The sequence below is a fragment of the Dipodomys spectabilis genome, unplaced genomic scaffold (genome assembly GCF_019054845.1).
Source record: "Dipodomys spectabilis isolate Male_0828 unplaced genomic scaffold, ASM1905484v1 ptg000042l, whole genome shotgun sequence".
Lineage (NCBI taxonomy): Eukaryota > Metazoa > Chordata > Mammalia > Rodentia > Heteromyidae > Dipodomys > Dipodomys spectabilis.
Genome location: NW_024870719.1, coordinates 16274520 through 16289039, shown reverse-complemented (window position 1 = coordinate 16289039; position 14520 = coordinate 16274520). Strand labels below are relative to the sequence as shown.

General features: G+C 41.3%; 1 protein-coding gene across 1 annotated transcript in view; it reads right to left on the bottom strand.

Moving 5' to 3' along the window:
• Gng2 (G protein subunit gamma 2) overlaps positions 1–10472 on the bottom strand; it is a 112862-nt gene extending 102390 nt beyond the window's left edge. Inside the window, exon 1 of the mRNA XM_042677895.1 lies at positions 10284–10472. The gene's annotated coding sequence lies outside the window, so the exon portion shown is untranslated. The remainder of the gene's footprint in view (positions 1–10283) is intronic.
• Positions 10473–14520: the final 4048 nt, after the last annotated feature.

Here is a 14520-nt window from a genome sequence, read left to right as displayed (position 1 = left end):
TTGCTATTGCTTTTCTGGGACCTAGTATATTTCCTTCTAGAAGATTCTCTGTGAAAGTTATTCTTTGTCTCACTTCAGCTTTCTTTATCTTCCTCTAGGATTCCTTCTCCATCCTATAGATCATCATTACAACATGAATATTCATGTGTGTGTGTGTGTGTGTGTGTGTGTGTGTGTGTGTTGTGTGTATATAGAAGTGTGCATGGGTTTCTCTCAAAGTGACATGCATGGAAACTCTTCATTCCAAAACTGTGTGTTCTTGGTAAGTATTTAACCTTTCTGAGTTTTGGTATTTTCACTTATAAAATAGGAGTAATAAGCTAGGTGCCAGTGGCTCACGCCTGTAATCCTAGCTACTAAGGAGGCTGAGATCTGAGGATCATAGTTCAAAGCCAGCCTGGGCAAGAAAGTCCATGAGACTCTTATCTCCAATAAACTGCCAGAAAACCAGAAGTGGCGCTATGGCTCAAGTGGTAGAGCACTCACCTTGAGCTGAAGAGCTAGGGACAGCACCCAGACCGAGAGTTCAAGCCCCATGACTAACCAAAAAATAAAATTAGGAGTAATAATGGTGGCTGATTCTGTTGATTGCCTACCCCAAAAAAACCATTAAGCCATTTTATTTTCCTGGCAAAAAGAAGTAGACCCTTTAGCTGGGGTTTAGGAATCATGTTCTTCAGAAACGTTGGCCTTGGGCAAATCTTAAATTACCTAATCACAATGGTTTTATCTTTGTGGTCACTAATCCATAAAGCATGCCAATTGGGAGGGGAATTCTGTTGGGGAAGCTCTTCTGCAAGTTTAATGAGAAGAATTCAGCCCCTTTGTTACACTTCTGGGTAATAAAATCTGTCTTTAATTCTGAAATAGCAGTATAGTCATTTCCACATCGCAATGGAGAGAAAAATCAAGTCTGAGGCAGTCAGAGTGGGAGGAAGGAAAGAATTTAGTTTGCTAAGAACACTCACCAGCTACTAAGCAACTAATTGGTGTGGCCCAACTTCCAGGTCTAGAGACAACTTTCATATGGTTTAAGCTATTTGGTAGGACACATTTCCTCTTTTGCCTACAGCAAAAAGTTTATTGTCACCATTAGGATTATTATAAAAATGAGTTTAAAGCACTAGTGAATATAGAAAGAATCTAGCACCAACAAAGAATCAGCAAAACCTCATTGTCAAATTAATTCCCGTAACTTGCTGCTCTTCATCCATTCTGACGTAAGTGAGGTCTGTGTATAGTTTGAGTGATTTGTCTGTGAGGTTTTCCTTGGTTCCTCAAAACAGAATTAAGAGTAGAAATCATTATTATCTCTTTTTTGTTCATCTAAGAAATAATACCATGTACTTCTAGCTATTTTAAACAATAAAAATCATGTTTAATTCAGATAAGCCCCACTAGTAACAGAATAGAAAATAAAATATATAATTAGATAGAATCATCTTCCTGACTGTAAATTAATTTGATCTAAATAAAATCACCATCATCATTCACCCAATCTCTGTCACTCAAAGCAGCACTAGATTTGAACTCAGCCTTGCTCTCGCTAGGCTGGAGCTCTACCATTTGTGCCACATCTCCAGTCTGGCATTTTTGCTGGCTAATTGGAGATAGATTCTCCAAGAATTTTCTTCCTGGTCCAATGTTCAAATCAAGATCCTGTAGATCTCAGCCTCCTGAGAAACTAAGATTAAGATGTGAGCCACCTGCTCTCTCATTCTGTTTCTATCTTAATCCATTATAAAACCCATTGCTATGGGATATTTTCTTTGATCATTATTTGATTTTGACCAAGTTCCAATCCTGACTGGCTTTGATTTAGCTAGTTTGGGGTGAGTCTGGGACATATATTTTTTCAAATACCTCTTTTTATTTCTAGTATATAATTAGATCTAAAAATCCACTGGTGGTGGTGGTGGTGGTGGTGGTGGTGGTGGTGGTGGTGGTGGTGTGTGTGTGTGTGTGTGTTTGTGTGTGTGTGTGTGTGTGTGTGTGTGTGTTTTCCTGTCAGCCCTGAGGCTTGAACTCTGGGCCTGGGCATTGTCTCTGAGCTCCTTTTGTTCAAGGCTAGTGCTCTACCACTTGAGCCACAGCACCACTTCCAGCTTTTTCTGTAATTTAATTGGAGATAAGAGTTTCACAGACTTTCTTGCCCAGGCTGGCTTCACACTGCAGTCCTCAGATCTCAGCATCCTGAGTAGTTAAGATTACATGTGTGAGCCACTGATGCATGGCTGGCTTACATGTTTTATCGAATATGTCTCAAAACTACAATATAAGTTCCAAGAAAACAAAGACCTGGCTTGTATAGTTCCCTGTTCTCTCCCTGGCATCTCAAAAGGCACGTGGCAGACATCCATTTCAGACCTATGGACTGTTGACTATTTCTGTATGTGCCTGCCACCCCCACACCCCATATTCCGTGAATTCCTGGAGGACAAGTACTCTCTATCTCACTCTATATCCAAAATGAGTCACTCAAGGAAGTTCATTAAATCAATGAATAACAAACAAACTTCACTGTATACTATAAGAAAAAGATGGCTGCTATCCTCAAAGAGCTTGCCATCAGTTACAAAAACAAATGGATGCAGAGTATTGTTGTATCCCTACAAAAGCTAACTACTAAAAGTTCTAATGAAAGAACAGAGATTTCAGAGGAGAAGATTATTTCTTATTGGGGATGGGGAGGGAAGAAACTAAAGAAGGCTTCATGGAAGAGGTCACATCTGAACGGAACCTTCCAAGACAGAGGGAACCTGGCTCATCAAAGAAGCAAGATGGTAGGGTGAAGTGTGAATGGGGAATTAGGACAGCTATTCTAGTGGGGAGGGAAGAACACAAAATGACGAGTTAGTCCTACAGAGGTTAGGGGAGCTTGAGCTAGGTACTGACCATCACCATAGAAATGAACAGTGTCTAGATATAGTTCCAAAGATGCTAAGGGCATACTGCAATTCAGGTTCCTTGGGGAAGAAAAGGGTAAAACTGATTTTCCATAATTAAGGGACTTAAACGAGGAGGGTGTTGATCATAGTCATGGAAGCCACGGAGGGGTGGGAAAGCGAGGGGTGAGGGCCAAGCTGGACATGGAAGTTTCCAGTTGGTGGGTTGGATGTTCCCATAAATTTGCTGTGCAAGCTTAGGAAATAGATCAAATGAGAGAACCAGATCTGGGCCTGACCCACACAACCATGAATGGAATTGTGGGATAGGATGTGATGAAGCAATGAGGTGGTAGAAGATTCAAGTCATGAGAACACTCAGGAATTGGAGCAATTTGGAGCCTTCAGAGAGGTATGAAGAGAAGCAAGAGAACTGGGAGAGATGATCACAGTCAATGAGAGCCAGGCATGGTGGGTCACATCTGCAATCCCAGCCCTAGAGAGGCAAAGGCAGGACATTAATGAGTTCAAGACCAGTCTGGTGCTACACAGGAAGATCCTACCTCAAAAAAACCCAAAACTAACCAACCAAGCAAACAAATAAATGAGTTAAGAGGCAGAATTAAGAGAATGGGTTGTTTTATTTATTTTTAATTCATTTACATGTGTATGGGAAAGCTAAGTATGTTTACAGGCAAGGAATAAAGGACTAATTAAGACATGAAGCCAAATATGAATAGGAAAGAGCTAAAGTTACGGTTGAAACCTAAGTCCTTAGTAAGAAGGAATAGGATGGAGAGTCTATGTAGAGGATGTACTCTTGGTTTGAAGAAAGGCTATTTGATCTAGAAAAGGTTAAAAAGAGAATGAGTGATTCTGTGATCTAGATATTTCCTGCCTCCCAATTCATATATTGGAATCCAATCAATGCAATGTATTAGGAGGTGGAGCTTTTGGAGAGGTGATTAGGACATGAGGTTGGATCCCTGGTGCTTGGGATTGGTGTTTATGAAAGAGGCCCTTGGGAGCTCTTGTGCACATACAGAAGGCATCATCTGACGGGAACCAGTTCTCACCAAATATCTCCTCTGCCGCCACTTTGATTGTGGATGCCCCAGACTCTAGAATTTTGAGAAGTAAATTACTCAATCCATTTGTTTGTGTAGTCTCAATAGACAAGACAAATGAAGATGGAGAAATTCTGAAGGAGTAAGCAATGAGACAAAGGAAACCTCCAATAGAGAAAGTAATGGAGAGTAAGGACTTGGATTGAATGGTTGTCGTTGGAAATGCATGGGGAAGAAGAAAAGCAAAACACAAAAGAAATGTGGAAAAGGGTTTTCCAGGAATGGCAATGGCCTGTGACATGGGAAGGAATCCTAAGTCGCACAGATCAGCACAGTTCCCAGCCCTCTTCTCATACCTCTGCATGTCAGGCATATAAGAGACAATGCGGGGAATGCCTTACCTCAAAAACTGGCCAGGATGGGGCACAAGGAAGGCTAGGGACTAGAAGTTAGGAGGAATAGGCTGCTGTTTCAATCTTTCCATTAGGACCTCTACGGTTTACAGTACTTGTCAAGAAATAAAAGGGCTTATCTTGTGTTATCTCTCACTTGACCACACAGTGATACCACTGCTAGGAAATGAACTATTATCAAAATGTGCTAATGGCTTCGGTAATCTTTTAAAAAATGATTTAATGAAGAACTCAGAGTTTGTTTGAACACTGAATCCGATTAAATACTACTTGCTTTCTTTAACACAATGAGTTTATAGGAGTCACAAATGTCTCCGATATACTCTTCAGAAATGTGGAATCTTACTTCCACAGTATCATCTCTTAACACCTAGAACAAATTTGGACATAGAAAACCCACATTTGCATACTGTATTGAATTTAAGTACTGCTCTTTTTTGAGCAAAATAATTTAGGCTTATAATTTAAAGAGTGACAAAGCATAAAGATTTTTCTCTATCTACTTGCCCTAATATGGACAGAAGAAAACTTGAGTTTCTCTTAATGAGTTGAGTAATCAGCTGGGCAACAGCAAATTCTAGCCCTATTTCATTATCCATCTGAGGGGGTTGATATACAGGTAGGTCATGTTGAGGATATTCTATAATGCCCTAGGGCAGGGCCTAAATTGTATTTTTCATTAGCAAGTAATAATTGCATATATTTATTGAGGATGGTACGAATGGTTCCATACATATACACGTTGTTTAATGATCAATTACTATCTCTAATTTTAACATGTCTACTGCTATAGGGGCAAAGTCTTCAAACAACTCTATAACTTTCCTCTTCTACCTATGTCTGGTAAAGGGAAGTGCTTGGGTTCTAGAAATTGTAGAATAAGCAGATTTACTAATTCAATGCAATTGAGGATCATTAGCTACAAGACATCCCCATGCATATCCACACACAGAGTGTGTGCTGACAAACCTGGCAAGGCCAACATCTGCATCCCATCATAAAGCTAGATATTGTTACTACTTAAGAGTCCTCCCCAGAGGGGCTGGGAAGGTAGCTCAGTGGTAGAGTGCTTGCCTTGCATGCATGAGGCCCTGGGTTTGATTCCTTAGCACCACATAAGCAGAAAAAGCCGGAAGTGGCGCTGTGGCTCAAGTGGCAGAGCACTAGCCTTGAGCTGAATTTCTGAGAGACAGTGCCCAGGCCCAGAGTTCAGGCCCCACGACTGGCAAAAATAAATAAATAAAAGTCCTTCCTTCAGCCCCGCTCTCCTTCATCCTACACATAGCCAGCCCACCCTGGTTTCAGGATTAGGGGTGAAAAATCTGTAGTGGAAAATGAAACAAAAAGGTTTTGAATTTGAAAGGAGAAATTGGACTCTAATCTCTTTCTATTCTCAAGAAGTTGTCTCCGAAGTTCATTGTATGGTTTAACCACTAGAGCTCTCTGCACAGGCAAATGTTCCTCATCATGTAAGTTGGAGACCAATTTGGTATCACAGTTCCTCCTCTCTTTTCTGATTCTACTACCTGTCAGACTTTTTCCCAGCCTGAGTAATGTCACAAAGGAGAGGGGACCAGAAGCATCAGCCCTCTGTTAAACAGGTAGATGTGCTGGCCCAGCCTAGGATTTGATCTGCTTGGTAACTGGTGCAACTATTCTTACTTTCTTCTTTGGATTTTAAAAGTTACTTCTTTTTTTTTTTTTTTTGTCAGTTGTGAGGCTTGAACTCACGGTCTGAGCACTAGCCCTGGGCATTTTTGCTCAAGGCTAGTGCTCTACCACTTTGAACCACAACGCACTTCCAATTTTTCTGGTTGTTAATTTGAGATAAGAGTCTCACAGATTTCCCTGCCCGGGATTGGCTTTAAAGCACAATCCTCAGATCTCAGCCTCCTGTGTAGCTAGGATTACAGGCATGAGCCACTGGCGCCTGGCTTAAAAGTTACTTTTGAGAAGAATATTAAATTTGGAGGGAATAAGCCTCATATATGAGATGAAATACAAACATCACAGTCATAATGTAGTGATACGCGTTGAGAGATCCCATCATTTAAAAAGTGTCTTTGAAAAATGATCCAGTTAAAATTGGCAAAGGACTTGAATGGATATTTCTCCAAAGAAGATATACCAATGAGCCTAGGAAAAGACGCTCCACAGCTCTCATCATTAGGAAAATGCAAATCTGAGCATCCAGGGTGACAGCCATGGACAGGAAAATGCAAATCATAAGCACAATGGGATACCACTTCCCACCCAGTAAGATGACTATTATCAAAAACAAACAAAACTCAGAAAATAGTAAGTGTCAGTAGGAAAACCGGAACCTTGTGTACGGCTAGTGGCCTTGTAAAATGGTCTAGCTGTTAGCTCAGGGAAACTGTATAAAGTTCCTCCAAAAAAAATTAAACAGTTGAGCACTAGTGGCTTATACCTGTACTCCTAGATATGCAGGAGGATGAGATATGAGGATCACGATTCAAAGCCAGCCCATCCAGGAAAATCTTTCAGACTCTTGTCTCCAATTAACCACCAAAAAAGCTAGAAATGGAGCTGTGGCTCAAGTGATAGAGCACAAAAGCTCAGGGACAGCAACCAGGCCCTGGGTTCAAGCCCCAAGACCAGCACCGAAAAAAAAAAAAGAAAATTAAAAAATAAATATAAAATTGCTATGTTCCAATGATTCTGGGTACTCCAAATACAAGGACTCTTAACAGTTATCTGTATACCTGTATTTACAGGATTATTATTTATAGCCAAGACAGTAGTCCAAGTATCCACTGAATGATGAATGAATAAACCTATGGTGTTGATATACAATGGAACATTATTCTGCTTTAGAAAAGAGAAATTCTGACACATGCTACATGGGTGAGCCTTGAGGACATTATACTAAATGACTATCATCAAAGGGAAAATATTCTGTGATTCTACTTATGTGAGAAACTTAGTCAAATTCATAGAGACAAAAGTGGGTGATGATGAGAATGGGAAGTTTATTGTTTTTGTTTTTTAATCTACAGAGTTTCTGTTCCACAAGGCTGAGTTTGGTGGATAAATGGTCATGACAAAACCATATCTACCATCACAGAATTGAATGCTTAAAAATAGGTAAAATGGAAAATTACATGCTATGAGTGCTTTTCGTAATAAAAATCTCCTCCAGCCTTGAAAGCAGAGGCAAAGATCAAGAACAGGCTAACTTTTCCTTATGCCACTAAGAAAGAAAAAAAATGACACCTGAGAATTTCCTATTCACCAGACACTCACCTATTCACATACAAAAGCAAGAGTCAAACAAAACCAAAACCTTGATGATAGCTGCCTCTCTCTTCTTTGCAATGAACAAATGAAGGTTCATAAATTAATGTACCAGGTCAAGTAGTAGGAATGGGTGGCAATAGTCAGAGATGTACCAGCCTCTGCAGCCTGTGTTCTTTCATTCATGGTATCCTTTCCTCAGAAATCATTTGTGAACAGGCTTTTAGACTTAAAAGTTGGACTTGCTTTCTAAGTAGATTAAAGAAGTCAGTCAACCAAACACATTCAGTACATGCTTACCATATGAGGCCCAGAGCTGGCCATGAAATAATGGAGTCATGTTTCCATTCAGTCATTGGCCATATGGTGGGGGGGGAGGGGAGGCAGGGGGAGAGGGGGATGGAACAAGAACATACAATTAAATTTTCAGTGTTGATTGCCTCCATAAAAAGCCTCTGAATACCCTGAGCAAAAGCATAATAATGTCATTCAATATTCCATATGGCCAGAATGAGTGCACATAGTTTTATTTTGCAGCATAGGAGTAAATTCATCTTTTTCCTAAACATTCTACCATTGTTAGACCTGCTGTTATTCATGTTCTGCTTCAAGCTGGAGTTCAGCAATTAAGGAAATGTTTTGTGCTATACAGAAAGCAGCCACCTCTTTTTGTTGCTTTAAAAAAAAAAACAGGGGCCCCTCTTGATTCTATGAAGCTTATGCACCAAGGTTTCATTTTCTTACTCTGGTATGAAACACACACACACACACACACACACAAACACACACACACACACATACACTGAGTAACATATATTTTCTATACATACCCAAACAAAGCAGGATGTTGGCATTATCTTCTGCCTAAGACAGATCAATATCAAAGCCCTGTCCTCATTCTTCAGCCCAGATTCATAACTTCTTACTGCATTTAGTGGCATGCAGCTTGACTGCAGGACTCTCAGATCTACCCCAGGTCTCCTATCTAGGAAGATTAGCTTTACATATTTTCATTTAGGATAGGAACTGTGATATCATGACATGACTTGCTTTGCCCATCTGTTTGTTGAAATTCACTGAATCCTTTAGATGAGCACCATGCTTTTAATACCAGTAATACTTTGTTTCTGTGATAAGGTACAGGTTTACTCTAATCAGCAATAGCCTCAGAAAAAGCAGACAGGTTTTTCTTTAATATCAATAAAAGCTCTGTCTCCAAAAATGTGCTGCTAGTCCACAAATTCAGAAGAGCTAAATCAACTTCATTAAAATGGAAATAATAACAACAACAATAATAATAAATCCATAAGTAAACAGCCTTACAGCTCTTCATATGAGAATGGTGATCATTATCTGGGACACATGTACATTCTTAATTGGGTATAATATTTGGTTGTGAAAAACTTGTATTTTAAGAATGCATGAGTGGTTCAATATGCCATTTTATTGTTCTAGACTCATTAAAAACAACTCATTCTTTTTTAAAAAAAAAACCCAAACACCTATCATCTTTCATTATAAAATGCCAAGAAAACCCCTTTTTCAATGACTGCTTTGCTTAACTATACTTTGTGTTGAACATACAAAGACTGAATTAAAAAAAATCCTGCCACACTAGGGTATTAGACTGCTTCTCCTACAGATCCTGCCAAAGAAATCTTACACTCTCATTTCTTGCTCTGAGACCTATTTACTGCACTTTTACATATCATTCACAAATACAAACCAGTCCTATGCTCTCATTAATAGCACCCACTGCTCAGGAAAATTAATGAATAAAAGCGATAGTTTGATTGTTTAACTTCAGTCAATGGCATGTACAGGTAAGGAAACAACAATGTTCACTTTTATATTTTAGCTCTGTCTGAGATTAACGTCCACATTGACCTAGAGATGAAGAAACCCCTAACATAAAACATAAAATCCATACCTAGGGCAGTCAGGGATTCTGGACAAGTTTCTGTCCCTAACCCCTCGGCACTCCTTTGAAGGAAGATGCAACTTTAAGACCGAGTGGCAAAGGGTAGCTGATTTTGCATAGAGCCGAGGAGGAGACAGACAGGGACACCAGTTTCTTAGTGGTAAATACTGCTTCTTAACATACGCAATTCCAGCCTTTGTTGGCAATATCTGAGCACAAAAGGATTTAACACTACTTCCCAAGTAGCCAAATCACAGCCATCATGTGGGCAAAGCAAAAAAGACAACCTAGTGTAACCATCGATTAGAAAGAGAAGACATTTCCCATTTCCCAATACTTGCACCCCTAAACGAGGGGTTGCAACCCCGAGATGCCCAGATCACAGCTTCACAGCCCCATTCAACTCCCTCTGGCTTTTCTTCCCAACTATGCAAACCCTTTCTTGCATTCAGTATGTCTTCCTGGCCAGTCACTAAAACTAAGCACCGAGATTTTGGGGGAGTGGGGTGTGTGTGTGTTGGGGGGGGGAGAATGTGTCATGAATTTGTCCATCATTCTTCAAATCCCTTGTTAAAAGAATCCTTCCTACTTATTTCCCCCAATCCTGAAGCAATGTACCTTGCTTTCCCCCGCCCCCCCCCACCACCACCCAAATTTACCTCACAAGCCCAGGCACGGGTGATTTTTTTCTTCTTCTCTTTCTGTTAATAAGAAGCAATGTGGAAAACGTGTCCCTTACCTTGGCTGATCAGAAGCTTGGGCAGGAACTGCTTCCCCTGTCTCTCTCGAACTGGTCTGTGCAGCAGCCTGGCGCCGCCCGCCCAACCCAGCCCAGCCCAGCCCAGCAGTAGTAGGAGTTGCCCACGGAGGGAGCAAGAGGCAGCAGCAGCAGCAGTAGCAGCAGCAGCAGCAGCAGCAGCGTCGTGTGTATGTGTAGCAGCGGCCGTAGCCCAGGGACTAGTCTCCACCCAGCTTTGTCTTCATGGTTCTAGCTACAGGAAGCAGCGCATCTCCCACTTCCTCCTCTTCTTAGTAGCCGTGAGCAGCTTTGTTCAATTTCTTCTCATGCCAGCTCAGTGGATTTGCCTGCTCCTGGGATCCTGAGGGTCCTTTGACTAATCCCTCGACCCCTTTGTTCCCAGGGTCTCTGGTGCTGTCTGTGGCTTCCTTCCTCCTCCTCAGTCCCCTCCCAACCTGCCACACTGTCTCAGTGGGCCCCCTCCTGACACCTAAGCTGCTTTACTGCCTTATTCTGAACTCTTGGCTGCTTGTTTGTTGTTCCTGCTGTGTTGTTTTGTTTTTTAACGGGCCAAGTGGTGGCCCTGAGATCCAGCACCTGCCTCCACTGCCCCTCCTGATGGATGCTGATTTCTAGCCTCACTGGAGATGAGAGCTTGCGGCTTCTTGCCGCAGCTCTTGGCTCTGTGACCAACTTTGCAGGCACTTCCTTTCTCCAAAGTCCCACTAGCCACTGAAACTTTGCTTAACCCAGATGCTTGAAAAAGAATGGCCATGGCAAGGATCCTTCTGGGGCACAGAGCTGAGCCAAGTCCTGCAATGCTACTATAAGCCTAATGGGGAAGATCTATTCCCCAGAGTCTCCTAGATGAGAGGAAGTGATAGTGTTGAATGTGGTGGATTTCCAGACCAGAGACAGCCCCCTCCTCTACTAACAGAGTTCTCTAGCCTCTTCATTTCATTTATCATTCTTTCATTCCTTCATTCCTTCATTCATTCAGTGTTGGTACTGAAGGTTGAACCCAAAGCCAGGGTGCTTTCCTGCAGCATTTTTGCTCAAGGTTGGAGCTCCTCTACTTGAGCCACACCTCCACTTCTAGCTTAATTGTTGATAAGAGTCTCCTGTTAATAAGAGTCTCTAGCTAGGATTACAGGTGTGAGCCACCAACACCTGACTCTTCCTTTCCTTCATTTTAGAAGGTGGTATAGTGTCATGAATAAGGGAAAAGGTACAAGGTAGTCTGCCTACCAGAGTTTTGATTCTAAGCTGTCATTCCTGACTGCATGAACTTGGACAAATTACTTAATTTGTACATGCCTCAATTCCCTTCATATGCAAAGCAGAGATGATTATAGTCATAACTCCACAGTGGAAACCTGAGAACCAAATAAAACCGGACATAAGGTCTAATAATAGTTCCGGGAACATAGGAAGTATTCATCACATATTATTCAACACAGTATTATTTTTAGAGGTTGAAGCTCAGAGATGACAAGCTACTTGGGTACTCAAGGCCAAACCAAGACCAGAGCTTGCTTTTCCAACCCCTTCTCCCCCGACCATTTTATGTTCATGGCTAAACCCCAATAGTTCTTGGTAGCCATAACAACTTGTCCAATCTGTGAATCTTTCTTCTCTGGTTCCAACAAGATACTTTCAAAAAGCTACAGATTGAACACAGGATCAGGGAAGAGCATCCTTGTTCTGGAGACCAGGCAACACTGTGAGGTCTGTACTCAGAACCAGTGCCTACACAACCAGCTTTCCCAGGCACAGTTCATTCCCAACTCCACTTTTTAAACCACATTTTGCCTTAATCATCCATTGAATAAACTGACCTAGAACTATGGCGTGGTAACTCACCAAACAATCCTTCCTAACACATTTTGGGGATCATAGGTCATTATACATAACCGCCAAGTATAGAATTTGATTTCTATGAAATGTTCTAAGACAGTCCCTGGATAGCATTTGTTTTGATATGATGCTCCATGAACAAACTTTGCTTATTTTCCCCCCTGGAAATCTTTCAATGAAAAGGATTCTGATGTCAATCCTCTAACACCTGAAAATTGCAAAATGGATAGTTCTAAGATGAAAACAAAAGAACTACCTTAGCAAGAGGTCTGGTCAGATATCCAATGCAATATGAGTTACCATCAGCTCAAGGAATATGCCCAGCTGTACCTGTAATCCCATTTCTCAGGAGGCAAAGGCAAGAGGGTCACAAGTTCAAGTCCAGCCTAGGCTACAAAGTGAGACTCCTATATTAAAAAACAAAACAAGAGGGGCTGGGAATGTGGCTCAGGGGTAGAGTGCTTGCCTAGCGTGTATAAAGCCCTAGGTTCTATTCCTCAGTACAGCATAAGCAGAAAAAGCTGGAAGTGGCACTGTGGCTCAAGTGGTAGAGCTCTAGGCTTGAATAAAAGAAGCTCAGAGACAGTGCCCAGGCCCTGAGTTCAAGACCCATAACTGGCTAAAAGAAACAAACAAAAATTCACTAGAGAGCTGGGAAGGTGGCTCAGTGGTAGAGCGCTTGCCTTGCATGCATGAGGCCCTGGGTTCGATTCCTCAGCACCATATAAGCAAAAAGAAAAAAGCTGGAAATGGCGCTCAAGTGGTAGAGTGCTAGCCTTGAGCTGAAATGCTGAGGGACAGCGCCCAGGCCCAGAGTTCAGACCCCACGACCGGACCCCCCCCCCAAAAAAAATTCACTAGAATACTGGGGGCAAAGGTACAGTATCTTTTAAAAGTAATTTACATCTAAGAATGAGTAGCTTGTTATTAATGATCGGAAAGATGATGGAAATACCTTTGGTCATTTTAGACCAGTAGACCCTAACATTAATTATGGATTCAAGTATGTGTGTGTAATATGGCTCTCATATTAATTATCTCCCTTTTAACCTTCAGAAAATGGTTGTTACTTATATGTAATCCTATATGTGGAACCTCTTTCAAATAATAAAATCACTAGGAACTTGCCCTACTGCCTTCTAATCTACTTTTTAATCTCTGGTCATAAAAAGCACAGTAGACTAGTCTGGCCATCCCTGAGAGGTGACAAACCAACTCTTTCCTAAGCTAAAAACTACATTTTAAGATCTTTTCCTCCTTGTCATTTATCTCATTGCTTTCTATTGGTCCTAATGGTCCTAAAAACCTCTTTGTCAGTCAAGTAAAAGGGTATAGATTGACAAGGAGAAAAGATAAGTCTAATTTAGAACTATTAATACAAGCATAGTGAATGCTCATCTCAAGTCTACATAATATTCATATCTTAGAAAATTATGGCATTCATGGGGCTGGGAAGGTGGCTCAATGTAGAGCGCTTGCTTTGCATGCCTGAGGCCCTGGGTTCAATTCCTCAGCACCACATAAGCAGGAAAAAAAACGGGAAGTGGCGCTGTGGCTCAAGTGGTAGAGTGCTAGCATTGAGCTGAAGAGCTGAGGGACAGCGCCCAGGCCTAGAGTTCAGGCCCACGACTGGATCCTCCCCCCACCCAAAAAAAAGAAAAAATTATGGCCTTCATGGAGTGGGAGAAGAGTTTCCTTCACTAGCCATACAATGGACAAGGGTCTCCTATCTAAAATATACTTAGAACTCAAAAAATTAAATCCCCTAATAACAAATCCCCAAAGAAACAATCACCCAATTAATAAGTGGGCTAAAGACTTAAAGAGAGACTTTTCTGAAGAAGAAATAAGAATGGCCAATAGACACATGAAGAAATGCTCAACTTCTCTGACCATAAAAGAAATGCAAACCAAAACAACATTGAGATTCCACCTCACCCCACTTAGAATGGCTAGAATCAAGAAATCTAATAGCAACAGATGCTGGAGGGGACCCTACTGCATTGTTAGTGGGATGTAACCTTGTTCAGACGCTTTGGAAAGTAGTATGGAGGTTCCTCAAAAGACTCCACATAGACCTCCCCTATGACCCAGCAATCCCACTTTTGGGCATTTACCCAGATGATCACAAACATGGCCATACTAAAGCTACCAGAACATCTATGTTTATTGCAGCATTATTTACCATAGCTAAGATATAGAACCAACCCAGACGCCCCATTTGCTAGGAAATATAAAGACTTGGAAAAAATCATATTAAGTGAAGTAAGCCAGACCCAAAGAAACAGGTCTCATGGCTTCCCTTGTTTGCAATAACTAGTGTACAAGCAGAAAAGGTCAAAGACCAGATAAGATGATGCTAAGCAAAATGAACCCCAAG